This window comes from Saimiri boliviensis, chromosome 9, assembly GCF_048565385.1.
Source record: "Saimiri boliviensis isolate mSaiBol1 chromosome 9, mSaiBol1.pri, whole genome shotgun sequence".
NCBI classification, from domain to species: domain Eukaryota; kingdom Metazoa; phylum Chordata; class Mammalia; order Primates; family Cebidae; genus Saimiri; species Saimiri boliviensis.
The window spans coordinates 16,172,452-16,188,322 of record NC_133457.1 but is presented as its reverse complement, the minus strand read 5'-3'; the positions used below and the strand labels follow the sequence as shown (position 1 = coordinate 16,188,322).

At 34.0% G+C, this 15,871-nt stretch overlaps 1 protein-coding gene across 50 annotated transcripts in view; it reads right to left on the bottom strand.

Annotated features, from left to right (window-relative positions):
- The window catches only part of MBNL1 (muscleblind like splicing regulator 1), a 211,944-nt gene that overhangs the window by 142,460 nt on the left and 53,613 nt on the right, over positions 1–15,871 (bottom strand). For 2 of the 50 annotated variants that reach the window (XM_074405519.1, XM_074405516.1), the window contains exon 1: positions 1–15,871. This exon is cut by the window's left edge and continues 19,036 nt beyond it. The exons of the other annotated variants lie outside the window; for them this stretch is intronic. The gene's annotated coding sequence lies outside the window, so the exon portion shown is untranslated. 50 annotated transcript variants of the gene reach the window in all.

Below are 15,871 nucleotides of genomic sequence, written 5' to 3'. Positions count from 1 at the left end.
AATGGTTGTTGATCAGAGGCACACAGCTTTTAAAATATATATCTGCCAATGTCTGTTGCTTTAGAAATTCCAACTAGGTGATGGAGCAAGCAGGTCTAGGTGATGGAGCAAGCAGTGTGGTGAGAGAATAAAGAAATATAAATAAATATATTCTAAGCCTCTTCTGCTTTATGCAGGCAGGAAGCCTGGAAAAGTACCTGAGAAGCTGTTTGCACACAGTGGGCATGCCATGCAAGCTGCTGACTCACATGGATCCTGCTATTAGTACAGCTGATCACTAGGCAAAAGATTTAGGTCTAGTAGGTATTTGCAGCAAAGTAGTTCCACTGGCAAAATCTCTTATACTCTCTACTTTCAGTGCTGAGTTTTCACATCTCTACTGTTAAAGTTCAGAACTGACAAGTTTGAGGCCACAGGTTTAAACGTGCATTATTTAAAAGGCAGCCATAATTGTTTGTGCTCCCTCATTCTTCAAAATTCATATGCTAAGCCAGATAAATCAAGAGGTAGCAAGAGGTTACAGATCAGAAAGCCCTGAAAGGTATTAATACAGGGAGAGAGTGGTATTTCAATACTTCTTCAATTTATCCCAAAGCAATTACATCTTGAGAAGTCAAGCAAACGCTTGGGGCCACAATGTGACTAGAAAGAATTGATAAGGAGTACTTCGTTAATATTACAGTTATTTTTATTACGAGAATTTCAGTAATTTTTCCTGATTTAATATTTCCATAAGACGTGTATGTGTGTGTGTGTCTGTACATGCATGCAACACATGCTTTGCCTATTGATATTATCTGTAGAAACTTGTCTACTGGAGAATGTTTCTTTAACTTTGGTTTGGCTCCTGCTTTGGAGCTGATCGGAAATAACTTTTCCATGGATTAGAGCCAACTGAGCTGCTAAAACAAAAGGTAACACTCATTAGAGAAACATGGCACCATGATCTCATTCTGAAGGTTAATTTTTTTCTACATTAAGTGTGAATTGCCTAAAGCTTAGAAAATTCAAACTACATAACAATGTAAAAGAAAATAATACTGGCCTTATCTTAAATGTTATTACATGGAAATTTCTTTTATAAAACTATGAAACATGAAACAAAACTGTAGTAAACAAAAAGAACTTATCAGATTCTTAATCATTTAGCTTAATTTTCTCTCTGTAATTTCCTACCACCATAGACAACACACCTTGCTTATTTTTTCTTATATACAGTAATAGGGAGTTTCCATATAAAACTATTCTTAAAGAGAATGGATTTTTCTCAGTAAAACATGACTATCTAAAGGTGTTAAATTCCCCAATTTTTAAAGGAAATGTAGAGGGAATACGTTTTGTTTTACAAAGCATCTGCTAACCAAATACCAACTGACTACTTAATTCCAGGAAAGCCTTACCGAACCATTTTTGGCAACTGCCAAAAAGCTGAAAACAAATTTTATGTTCCCTGCTCTCAGAGGTCCTCCTGTACTTTCTCCTAATTGTTTCACAACATGTTAAAAGCCTGAAATAGCCAACTCAATTAAACAGGCTACAAGCATCCCCTTTGAACACATATTTAATCCTTCTTCAACATCAAGTGATACAATTAACTCACTGTCTCACACTAAATCAATGCATAGCAGAAAAGAATGGGCAATAATCAATAGCCTTAACAAGAAGGCAGTGGAATGGCTCAGTAAATCAAACTGTAAATGCACAACTCATATCCAGAATTAGACTGGATAAACAAGAACATTTATAGATGCTGTGAAGGAAAACCCAGAACTGGCCATAGGAAGCAATTAGGCTGTATTATTTCTGAAAAAAAAAAAAAAAAAAAAAAAAAAAATCAGAGAGATGGGCTTTTGGTGTTCGTTTCCCCCCTTTCACTTACTGGAAACGTTTCCTATTTCTAATCATGTTACAAAAGTCTCAAACTTGTAAATGAGGCAAATGCTTTAAAAAATCTTGGAGCAAAAAGGACCATTTCAATGGGCTAAAATTGGATCCCTATCAATACTGAGTGACAGTGAAAGGGAAAAAAAATAAAGCTGTGATAAACAGAGTATTATGGATTTAGATGCTTCTTTACACATTTGAGAAAGTGAGTGGTGGATATTTGACCAATAAAGTTCATGTAGGTATAAAACATACACAAAAGAATAGTGCAAATCATGAAAAAATGAAATTTAATGTTTAACCTTCTAATCTGTGCAGGTACCTTATTGAATAAACAATTTATTTCTAAAAAGGTGAGTCTTTTAGGAGGAAATTTACATAAATAATACAGCATTTGAAATATCAAATATGAATTATTTATTATAGACCAGCACAAAGCTAAAGAGGATTAGTTTTAAATGAAATTAGATTTGTGAACAGATGGTTACAACCATTTTTCCATTCACAGATAACTACATTTACAAAGAAACTTTCAGGCACGGACAATATAAATACTGAAGTATTTTATTAATACCTCCTTGTTTAGCTAGTAATCAAGTGATATATATGTTAAGAGGTTAAGGTGTTATTTTCTCTTGATAACAGGTAAGTAAATAAGCTAGTATGTGCACACTTATGTACATTCAAGGTAAGTTCTTTTCAATTTTTACCTACAACACAGAGACCTGTAGTGCAATATGCATAATAACGAATAACATTCACTTTGACCTAAGTCAGAGTTTCTCCCTTAAGAAGAAAGGTAACTTGGACTGAACTCTGGCATTAGATAAGAACAAAACTAACAGTTACCATTTATGGAGTATTTACATGGAATAAGATACTGCATTAAATGATTTCTATCTAACTGATCTAATTGAATTCTCACAAATATTGAAAGCAGATGGTACTGGACTTGTTTTACAGATGAAAAAACCAGCTTGGGACAATAAAGTGACTGGCACAATGATGGAATCAAACTCAGATCCAGCTAAATCCATGGTTTGGGCTCTTAACAAAGTCTTGATTCTCTGCCATTAAAAAAATGTTTTTATTTGCCCATTTTTTCATGTGGCTTTTTGCAAATTATTCTGGAGATCCTAGTTTGATGAAAATCCTTAAGGTGACACTAGGAATGAAGTGCAAACCACTGGTAGTCACATTCATATTATTCCTGACAACAGTATTTTTTGCTACAAAGTAATTTTTATTACAAATTTCATCCCAAAGCAAAGAGCATACAAGCCAATCTAGACACTCAGAAAATACCCAAAACACAATAAAAAGTTACCCTATAGCTAAAGCAAACCAATGAAGAAAGCTCCAGAGAAATGAAATGAATGGACAAGGAAGACCACTTACTTTTCCCTAGGATCAATTTAGACCCAGACATAAATTAAGTTTGACTTGGATGCCAAGTTTGAATCATGTAACAATCTTTATTCAGACCTAACGCAAAGTTCCTCCCATAAGAAGAAAGATAACTTAGACTGAAGTCCGGAATTCAGGTAAGAACAACACTAATGGCTACCATCTAAGGAGTATTTACATGGAGTATGATGCTGAATTAAGTGATTTATATAATATCTCATTGAATCCTCACAAATTCATTTTTAATTTTCTAAAAATGTATTTCTAATTGGCTTTTTGACTAAATTCATACAATCATGAAAATGGCCAAAATGCAATGTGTTGCAAGAGTTTCAGGAAAGGACACTTATAACACTAGCTACTGGTATAAAGTTTCTGTCCAAACTACCATTCGTCCCAATGAATTGTTCCATAAAAATAATTACATTTCTCATGGAGTATTTTAAATAACACAATCAATTCTCATATTTGAGATACATCTCTTAAGAGTTCAGGATTACAACTTGATAGCTACTCAATACCCAGTATGCCCAGAAATTTCATCTTCTCAAACACATTTTCTGAGAGCAAACGTGCTCTTTACGCCATACCATGAATAAAGTACCAATTACATATAACAAAAGCCTTAAAAAGAACAGTGGGAGCTGTTTTTAAATACATTATTAAAATTAATGTACTCACATGAAAAACAATTCTACCTACTGGATCTAAATATTTCAGCATTATTGATACAGTATTACAGATAAAAAAATTAAAATTACTGAAATTTTATTCCTAGGAAATTTCTGAAATGTAATACTAAAAACCATAAATAAGCATGGCATACAGTAAGAATATATATAAATCGCTGTCAAAGAGGTAGTGAATGGTTTCATCTAGATTTTAACTTGCAAAGACTTACAAAGGTTTTTAAGCATATTTCTCAGTCTCACTAGTAAGACTTGCCCAGTAAGGTGAATAAAATCTCAGCCTCTTACAAAATAATGTCTTATGTTTCTATGTATGAGAAAAATATCAGTTATACTTTCTGTTATTTAAATTATATTTTAAGCAAAAAAAGAGTTATGAAATTTAAAAAAAACTTTCTTATCTGATGCCCTTTACCTCAATTCCAAGGTTTACCTTGGAATCCAGAAATTTTCAAATTTTTCCCCCCAAGAACAGTCTATTCTGATTGCTATACTGTTCATCCCCTGTCAGCAGCATTCTTCTTGACTTTATGTTGTCAGACTACTAGTTAAAATTTTAATATAAATTTCCCACCTTAAATGAGAAAATCTAAACAAGCAGTTATTCAGAAGTGACTTTCTAGATTAAGAAAAAATGTGACTGAGCATGCTTTAAAAAGTACAGTTGCTTAATTTAGGCAACTGTAATGAGTCAACAGTACTTGCTCACATATGTACAATAGTGTAATATGTAGATTCTCTAATAATCAATATATTATATTTTTGTATATACAAGATCACTGCATAGTGCTTCATAATCTTGCTAATTTAAACAAGTTAAACTTAGCACAAAGATTGAAAGCACATGCTGTGAAGACAGACTGCCACACTGAATCTCAGTTCAGCAACTCCCTGACTGTGTAACCCTGTAAGGAAGGGTTAATTGTTCTTAGCTTCATTAGTTTATATAATCAATAGACGAGGATTAAATCAGGGGAATAATATTAGCCATTTCTACATGTGCTATCCAAAAATCAATGTGACTCAGTTTTACCTCACTGAATTACAGAAATCAATGATGTGCTTGATATAAATCTCTTAACACAAAAATCAGTGGTATACTCACATTGACTAATACAAGCATGTATAGTCTTTTACAGCACACATAACCATAGCTGAAATTCATCTGTTCTTCCTACACTGACTATGCAATGGTTTCCAATACAGTTCATAACAAATTTCTCAGACACACAGGAGGGCATTTAATGCCTACCTGTGTGATACCTGACCAAGTTTGTGTTCTAACAGAACATTTTACAATTAAAGACTAGAAGAGTTTAAAAGTATTTTATTATCTCATGATTATTTTAACCTTAGTTGTGCTTCTCAGAAGCCTGAAAGCTTATAATAACCACTAGTCTATCGACACCCAAAAAGGCAAAGACTCTGTGTCATTCACCCTTAAATCAGAATTGCCTATCACAATGTCTGGTAGCAGGTAATGAATGATGAAAAGGTGAGAAAGAATGGATGATTTTTCTACAATTGAGATGAAGAAGTGACATATATACTGATCTGCATTTAAAAAAATTCTTAATTAAATCTTCAGCAGGAAAATGTGTATTTCTGGTGAGAATCTCTGCTCTAACATTATTCATCCTTAGCAGGAAATACAGAAGCCAATACCTCATTTTGCATCTTGTATCTCACTCTGCATACTTAACCCACTTTACTGTATGGTATATATTAAGCTACTATATGTTAATCATAGTTTAAAAGATTTGGAGGAGCTATTAAACAGACTCTACCATAAAAACACATGCAGTGTAGATGACTCTTCCTTAATGTGGATAATGGCTTTAGTTCATCAGAGTTGGAGGGGGGTTGTTTTTTGTTTTTAACATATTGGGTTTTCTTATGTAGACATTTGTTTAATGCTTATTACTCTGCTATGATTCATGGATGGAGATATCTGGCAGTAAAAGTTCATAATGGTAAAAAAAAAAATCAATCAACAAAATCATGATGATAATCTTTTCTCATGGCTAGATTTAGATTTCATTAGTCTCAACTTAGCCAGGAAGAAATACAAGATAATGTGAAGAAGGATAGTTCATTCAGAGCACAGATCTTTCTTAACAGGACTCTATATAAACAATGAATTATTCAGTTATTTCTTTCTTCATGGTTCATTTCTCCATTGCCTCCCTTTAAGGAGAATTGCTTTATAAAAAGCAATGTCATCTACCCAAGAGGAATCTTATTTCAAACATGATAAATTTGGCTCTGTTTTTCTCTGAAACCTTTTATTTTTAATTTGGCCCACTTGGTGAGCTAACACTACTTAGTTATAAATGCTTCCAAGGATTGGGAGACGTTACTCCTTATTCCCAGTCTATGAACGATTAGATGAGCAAAGATATGTGAAAGCAAATTATCGTCTGAATGCAGTAATATGGAAAAGAAGGAATTACAGATGTAATTTATCCATCACAAGCAGATCCTAAACACTGATTATGTCCATAGTTTTGCAGAAAATTGAAAATGATAGAAAAGCTTCCCTGCTTTTCTGCCTTTCATTTTCCATGTTTTTACTTTGTGTAATTTACTGTCAACTATTAACAGCAAATGCTTCTTGCCTTGTTTGAGAACAGCTGGACATAAGTATAAGTGATTCTGAAATCCAGAAACCTACGCGCTAGCTCTGAATTTTACGCAGAGAGATAGATTCTAACTTAAGATACTGGACTCATATGGGGTCTGGAGAAAACAAGGTCTTGAATCTCAATCTGACATTAACATAAACGAAAATACAAATATTGCTTAATAAATCTAGATAGCTTCAGCAGAATTTTGCTGGGCCTAAAATTGTGATCTAGGGTTAAAATATAGGTAGTTACCAACTGACCCATGATGATCCAGGGACAGCTGCCACAGTCTGGTGGCCTGTGGCTATGTGAAGTCTCTTACTGGTGATTCCCTCTAGTTCTTCTATTCTCACTTGTGGTATCATAATTAATAGTGTGAGAGAGAGGGAAGTAGATAAAGGAAAGATAAACCACCAGAGCCATTTCTTTCTCTCTTCCTTAAGTATCTCTTTAATTGACCCTGCAACTGCTCCTGAGAAATTTCCCCTCCTAATCATTGCCACCACCGCCTAATATACTAGTCTCCCTGTTGGCAATCAGCTCCTTGATGACTGAGTTGTTAACATCTACTCCCTGAAGTTTGACTTATGAAGTACGTAAGTTATATTACTTAAATTGTGGAATCCTCATCCTCTATCACCTCCTGTTTTTCTTCCTCACCTCTGAGTTCTTATTACTGATCTCTTAACCATATCCTACGATAAAATGCCGAAAAACACAACAAAACAAAACTAAGTTCAATACTTTTACCCTCTATTTCCTCATGGCTACTAGTATTTAGAAAACAATAGCAACAACCACACATTTGAAAATTTCAGAGAGAAGGAAGAATGGGGAGAAGCTGTTCATTAAGCTCTGCAGTAGACAGGGCACTACATTCAAAAAAGAGGCAGGTTGAGTCCTTAGAAAAAAGAAAGGGGGTCACTTGGAAGACATATTGAGGACACCTTCCCACCCTAAGGGTTACACACATGAGAAGGCTTGGTCTCCAGCCCCTCACTCTATACCCAGTCTTTAGACCCTACAGATTTTAAGCAAATACCCTATTGAAGACTAGCTTCAGGAAACAGAAGGAGCCCAGAGTTAAAGCTGGGAAAACTGCACTGGCTCACAGAATGAGTTTGAGAAAGGCCACCTACCCTGCACTAGGCAAAGTGAATTTCTGGAACCCTACATTGAAATGTAAAATACATCTTTGCAATAGAAATAATTTGACAAAAGCAGTTGGGGTCTGAGACTCTAGTAGTTTTCAAGATTTATGATTAAGATTTCTACGGCACCTCTTGGGTTTAATTAATAACCAGGTTTCCAAGGTACTATTTATACTGAACTATACCTTCAAGCATCGTATGGGCTACTTTGTTTTCTCGGGGTTAACCTAATAACTTAAATCACCTTGCTTCTGTGGAAAAAACACTTTCTAAACAACTAAAACTTTAGAATACAGCTTTTTATGCACTGGGGAGGCAGCTATATAGTTTACACAGTGACTACTTATCTAATTCATTTAACATTTTTCCTATATGGCCATATATTTTACAACAGATACAACACCTTTGAAAGTTGGTGGCAGCATTCTTGCTGCTATTTTGGTTTCATTCCTTGTCTCATTTGTTGACTTAAAATATAGTAATTACTTCTGAGTACTTACTGTTTTAGGCCCTGTATTGTTAATTTGCCTTGGATATTCATTTTTATTCTTAAGTACTGCTGTTAGTTATGTTTTCTTTGTCCAATCCTTAGAATATGCATACGCATATTAAGAAAAAATGTTTTCCAGCAAACATAGCAAAACAGTTAAGAGTACAGCCTGTGAAATCAGATTACAAGGCTTCAACTCTACAGTTTACTGGCTGACTGACCTTGCATGCATTACCTAATTTCTCTGTATTTCAGTGTGCCCATCTGTGAAATGTAAGCAACACCAGTAACTATCTCAGTGAGATTTTATAAGGACAAAATATTATGAAAAAATGAAAAGCACTGAAAACACTGATTGACATCTACTCAGTTTCAATAAATATTAATTCATTTTGTTATTTTACTACATAAAGAAAAAATAAGCATATTTGTGGAAGAAGCAGATACACAAATCAGAGTACAGACTCTTGTCATTTAAAATCATTTGGGACTTGTTTTTATGCCATGCATTTCTGCTATATTCCAGTTATAAATACATGACTGTGTATATAAATATGAAGAGTAGGCTGGGCACAGTGGTTCACACCTGTAATCCTAGCACTTTGGGAGGCCGTGGCAGGCAGATCACCTGAGGTCAAGAGTTTGAGCCCAGCCTGGCCAACAAGGTAAAACCTAGTCTCTACTAAAAATACAAAAATTAGCTAGGTATGGTGGTGCACGCCTGTGGTTCCAGCTACTCTGGAGACTGAGGCAGAAGAATTGCTTGAACTGAAGGTTGCAGTGAGCCAAGATTGCATCAACTGCACTCAAGCCTGGGCGAAGAATGATATTCTGTCCCTAAATAAATAAATAAATAAATAAGTACAGTTATAGTAAGATAAAAAATAAAACTGTTTTAGTTTTCTCTATAAGGAAAAATAAATCCATTTGTGATATGCCAGGTTTTATTTACTAAATAGCCAAGACAGGAGAAGTGATCACAAGTTTGTCAAGATGAGAAGACTTTAATTTCCCTTCAAAAGTAGTCTATCCTCAACCACCTCCCTTACCCAGAGGCTTTTCAGAGAGATTTACTTAATCCTGAGAAAGTTTTATGAGGGGAAAAATGATCTTTTGAATACGGCTTTTTATGCACTGGAGAGGCCGCTATACAGTTTACACAGTGACTACTTATCTAATTCATTAAAAATTTTACTGTTTTAGGACCTGTACTGTCAATTTGCCTTGAATATCCAAGGCAAATGGCCTAAAACAGTAAGTAAAATCAGGCTTCTGGTAGCTAAGACAGGAGGGGAGAATGGAAAAGGCCCTCCTGAACGCCCAGCTCCAATCTCCCCTTCTGTGTTACCTATCAGAAGCCCAATTTTAATCAAGGCAGCAGGTTTGTTGTTACTGTTTTTTTTGTTTTGTTTTTTAAAGAAACACTTCCTAGCAAACCCTGCTGCCAAAATCAGCCAATAAGAGACTGAAAAATTACCGGGTGAAGCTCAGAGAACCTTTGCTAAAAGGAGCCTGACTGGGCCAAGTTATGGTCTTTTGCCTTTTCTGCATCCTGTGTCCTAGACTAAGGATATGATGGCTGGCACTGTAGTGGCCACATTGCAATTTTGAAAGAATCCTAAAGTTGGAAGCCATGTGGTCCTCAGGAACTAAGAGAGAAGGAACCTGAATTCCAATGACTGTAGAGTCACCAAATAGGCCTAGACAACTGACTGAAATATAAACCCCTAATCTGTTTATGCCAAATGCTGGGGAGGCGGGGAAGTGTCTCTGTTATGCAATGCTAAATCCAATTCTTCACAGACTAAATGTCTAAATCACTTCTGTGTGCCTAAGGAGAGACATACACAAGATCTGAACCAACGGTTCTGAAAATGGACAATTAGAAAGCTGGAAAGAACTCAGAGATAACAAAAGAAGAAAAATAATGGTTAGAGATTAAGGCCCACAGGAATCCAGAGGACAAACAGCCTGTCAACCAAATTAGAATATGTAAGGGGTTATACTGTTTGGTAATAATCAGGAATTTTCAAAACAGAAGCTTATAGCATAGAAAGTTTTATTGCTAGCAAAAAAATCAAACTTTATCTCAAAGCGAAAATACTTCAAACGTGCCAAAAATGTAGGAATTATGCTGTAGGTACACGTGCATGTGATGATGTTTACATGAGAAACAGTATTAAATAAAAACTCTGTAGTTGCTGTTAATATATTATAAATGAGCATTAGCATAAGATGTCCTCACTGGAATCAAACTTGTTTACAGTAAAATTCACAAAGAAATTACTATTCTAATAATCAATTATACTTCAAACAACTAAGAATTTTTATCAAGCCTTTCCAATTGCTTTCACTTAAGTTTCCACAGGCAAATAACTACCATTAGTGCTAAATCAAAGGCCATCTATCTAGTTACCCACTTTTACTGGCAGACATGGTTTTTGGCCTAGCTGTTAACATGAAAAATTGCTCACCTTTCTAAAAACATAGGGTGTATTTCTGTTAAATTAAAAAAAAAAATCAAATTTCCTAAACAGGATCTCTTTGTAAGAAAATAAGCAGCTTTGTCTAAGTCTATGGGAAGGCAGAGACATTGCTCAGCATGAAAGGTAACGGATCAGCAATGTTGATAGCTAAAATCCTCTACTTATCCTCGGCAAGAAAAATGACAAGATAAGCTTCCCAAACTAGGTTCCTACGTGTCTATGCTAGGTTTGGGAAACATTCCATTTCTCACCTTTTGCATGAACTGGAGATATGTCATACAGTTCTTCCAAAGAAAGTTCGCCCCACACTGCACTGGTCTTTTAAGTCAGAAGCAGCCTTATACATAAAACTGATTCAAGGCTACTGAGTGGAATTTTGAGTAGTTTCAGACATGTGGATTACAACTAAACTTTATTCAACTGTAAAGTGCCACAGTGCTTAAGGTCTAAATTGTTTTTAGTTTGTCACACTCACACACTGAAGCAAGATTTCATGAGAAAAAAAATAGAAGCGGTATACCAAAATCTTATATGAAGCAAAATAACTAGTTCTAGAATTACTGCAGCAGGTAGCTTGATTCAAAACAGGGTTTAAAATTTATACGATAGTCTAAAAAACCTTTACTAATCAGAAAAAAAAAAGGTTTCTAAAAAAAAGTTCTAACTATAAGAATATAAACAGGCAAATGAATACAATTAGTAGTTTTACCCAAGTAACTGCAGCTACTGAGAATTTTATTAAAGAAAGATTTATGTGAGAGTTGATAGCACTGCAGCATATTCACAGGACTTTCTTTACGAAGTTGTGAAGTCTGCTTAGGGACCTTTAATATGGAACACACTGCTACATGGCTTATACCTTACAGTTATTTCATGTCCTAAATCATTAGGAGAAAACGAGAAAGCGATATGTCAATCTGTCACTGAAAGACACACTGAATATATGTGCCAGCACAGTATACACAACATCTGTCAAAGTTTTAATTACATGGGAGATACCAGTGGTAAAACCAAATAATAATAATAAATTCTTGGTAATGGTTGTTCCAATTAGGACCCTACTAGATCAAAACTTTAATTGAAAATTGCGTATTTAGTCTAAAACTTGCAGATATTTTATCAGGATCATCAGATAAACTGGTTTTTAAAATATGATGAAAAGTCTGTGCTTGGGGCTTAGAAAGAACAGCAGCAACACAGGCACTTTCTCGATTGAGGATAAACCATGCCAGCAACAAAGGATCTTGTAAAATTTAACTGTAAACACCTTTGGGACTACTTCATCACATCTAGTTATGTCATCCAATCCATATGTGACCATCTGGACACTTGATTTGCCTTACTGATTTTGAATGCTTTCGTTTTCATTTACCTGTATGTACATATATTTGTATGCCTTTTAATACCTAATTTCCATACTTCATATATTCTGCTAAGTCTGCAGAGGCTCTTTAAAACTGTTCTCAGTGCCCTTGATTCTATGCCACTTTGCAGTGGAATCTGATCTCAAATGTGTCTATGATAAATCTGATCAAGGGTGCTATTTATAGATAGATATCACTGTATATAGCAAAAAGAAAGTTTAATTATCTTAAATAAAATTGCTCAATTTGATAAAGGAACAAGTGACCAAAGTTTTCAAAGACAAAAGAATTTTGCTGGATGTTTTGAAAATAGATAGTAAATATAAAGGTTATATTCCCTTCCTCCCATCCCTAGTACTTGAAAAATTAATGAGTATTTGAAATAGAATTTAGTAAAAAAAAAAAAAAGTCTATTTCTGTTGATCATATTGTAAAAGCTTTTTTTGAGAGTATAAACAACTTGACAAATATTAAAATACATTCTGTAGGCTTTCTTTACATTTCCCTAAATATTACTTGAGAGCTCATGACTGAATAGGTAACTTGTCAGTAACTATTATTTGAAACATCATTTTTGAAATATATCATTCTAATGGTGGCTTGCAGTGTTAATATTTTTCTTTTTTGCTATCTCTTTCACAAGCCTTGGGGAACATAATCCTCTTTGGCATAAAATAATGCACCTTTGCAAATGTTCTGGATTTCTGAAATAGCTAATACACCTAATTCTATAGCTTGTAAGCAATTTAGGTCTCAGATTGAACATACTCTTAGACTATTATAAATTAAAACTGCAATTGTAAAAGGAAAATTAGGGAAATTAAGTATTTACAATATTGCTTATATACTAGCACACATTATAGCTTTTGCTCTTTTATTTTCATTCTAATTGATATTCTTAATATATGTCTATATTACTCATTATCATATATTCCCATTTTACTCAGCAATAGAGTCTACATTTTCATACAGTATATTTAATCTAATTATTTAAACCTCAAAATCATCAGTATGCAACTAAAATACTGTCAGCTAATTTTCTTCCTAATATCTTTAATAACACACCAATTGACTTCTTCTACATAAATGAGTACTTTCTTGAACTGTTTGACTTCTGTTTTTTTTAATGAAATAAATTCTCCTTTTCTAACTAGAAATCAGCTATTAACGTAAGTCACCTGGGAGCCTGGCCAAAGTCTGAAACAGCACAGCTGAAGGGTACAGCCATTTCATAGGGTCCTCTCAGAGAGTATTTGGTTTGCTTTCCTAACTTTCTAAAAATAGTAGATTACACAGGCTACCTCCATCTCATAGCTCAAGAACTCAGAAAAGACTGGACTATGGATTTAAGCAATACACAGGATACATTTTATTAAAGAAGTCAGGACATTACTAGTTTTCAAAATTTTTTTCCATTTACTCTGTGAGAAAATGCAAATGATCTAGTGGTTACTGGCATGGAAGTCTCATAATGCTCCCAAATTTCAGAACTTCAAGCATGAGTCATACAGTTACTTTAACAGTTTTAAAATACGTTTTTGATCTATTTTAGCCACAAGACTGAATACAAGAGGACTGCTGTCTAAAAGGAAGGATTCCAAATACTGTACAAAGAATCACATGTGTCAGTTATAAAAATATGTATACACACATACATAAGAAACATGTTTTTTAACATAAATACTTAATTGCATATTCAAAACTGTTTTAATTCTTAACATAGTTATTTTACTAACACTTAAGAAGCTGTTCTCCTGGGTATAAAGCTCCATCATAAATAAACTTGTATTCATTTTTTTCCTCTTATTCAAATCTAAAATATTTTATCAAGTTTTAGACACTGTAATTTAAATTTAAATTAAATTCAGTTTCTCTTAGACAAAGGACAAAGTTTGCATTGATTAGCTGCTGTAATGAGTTCATGTCACAAATAAATTTAAAATCTTGAAATTATATAAAGTCTTTGATGTGACAGTTGAATCTTGTTAACCACACAGCATGTCATTAAGCAACCTTGCTGCTTTACTCAAAAAGGTACTGTTCTGTGGCTGCAAGTGAGCAGCAACCAAAAAAAAAAAAATTTTTTTTTTCAGATGGAAAAATAGCAACTGAATATTAATGTTTCACAATGTTTCCAAATGTTGTAGAAGCAGGTCTTCTGTGAAATCACTCAATGTCATAGCCAAATTTAATGTCCTTCATTTTGCACCTATGAGTGCACCATCAACTGTCAGTAGGATTAAAAATTGGATTTACTATTAATTGGGTCAAAACAGGGTTACTTATGGCCACAGCTGGTTACCAACAAGAGTAATTAGCTCTTTGCCCCTCATTTTATGGGTCTCAGTCTCTAATTATACCTAAATTCAACCAATGTGAATTTAGGGACACACATTCACGGAGGTACAACCACTGTGCCCTTCACTGATGCCCCTCAAAGGAAAGGGTGAAGGAGGTCTCAATAGTAGTTCATAATTTTTGTTTATTGATCTTTAGGACTATGATATTAAGAAAAATCTAACATTTTAAAATATTTTTGCTGTTGTTAATACCTCCTTAACTGTTCAACTCTAAAGATCATATTCTGAAATCTTTGGTAAAAACTTTAGCAAAATGAACAGCCTACGCTGGACCAGGAAACAATGAACTGAAACAGTTAACTCATAACTCAACCTGATGTTATTAAAGAAAACTATTATAGCACTATATATTTTTAAAGACAAGATGGACCTATGAGACTTTTACTTCTCTACATATGTAAAAGCGATAGTGTCCTCTCCTCAAAGGTCCAAAGAATTAAACTGGGACGTTAATATTCAAAAGCAATTTAATTAAACCAAGTGGGGTGAAAGTACCTAGGAACACATTTCTAGTCGTGACCTTGTGTGACAAAACAAAGACATGTATATTATCCTTTAAAAGACTCATTTTCAAATATGATACCTGAATTACAAATCCAATGGCATTTTTGAATGTCAAGAAATAGTAAATATTTAGTATTATAGTGCCCACAAAAGCTAACTTTTAACATTTCTGGCTAAGACTATTACAAATAAAAAATAATCACAATCTAACAGAAAATAAACTGCTAAGTTAATTCACATTAGAATTTTTGAAGCTGGAGAAATCCAATAAACAATAGTACTTATGAGTTTCTACTTATTTATAAAACTCACATTCAACAAAGTTTGTGCCTCAGGTAAGGTGCTATAGCAGCAGTTCAGTACCTTAACTTCTAGTTATATTTTCCACAAAATGCAAGACTGTGGCCTTAAGATAAAATATCCACAAAATAAAAAGAAAATCCAAAATGTCAAAATATTAGAAGAGCAAAAAGTCTATCCAAGTTTAGCTGAATTTAAATCTGCTTCTCTTTTGCAACTATACAATGCCTTTATCAACAAATAAAAATCATCAACATTCAGTTATCGCCATGGCCTTATACATAACATATGCATATGCTAAACACTCACATGCAGCTACATTTGCCATTTCCAGGGACAGACACTCACTTTGCTATTACTAAGTGAAAAATATATCAACACTTTCTGCCCTAGCAAAAAAATCATGGAGTGAAAGGACTGATAAAGTTATTCATAACAAAGTTTGGCCAGACTTGGTTCTATTGCTTCTCGTAAAGTTCCCCAGTCCAACATCAACACACTGTATAACTAAACTATGAACAAAGAAATCCGTAATTCCAAACTCAGAGGACTGTATGTCCATATCCCCTTTATTCAACCATTGAATATCCTTAAAAGAATATAATAGTT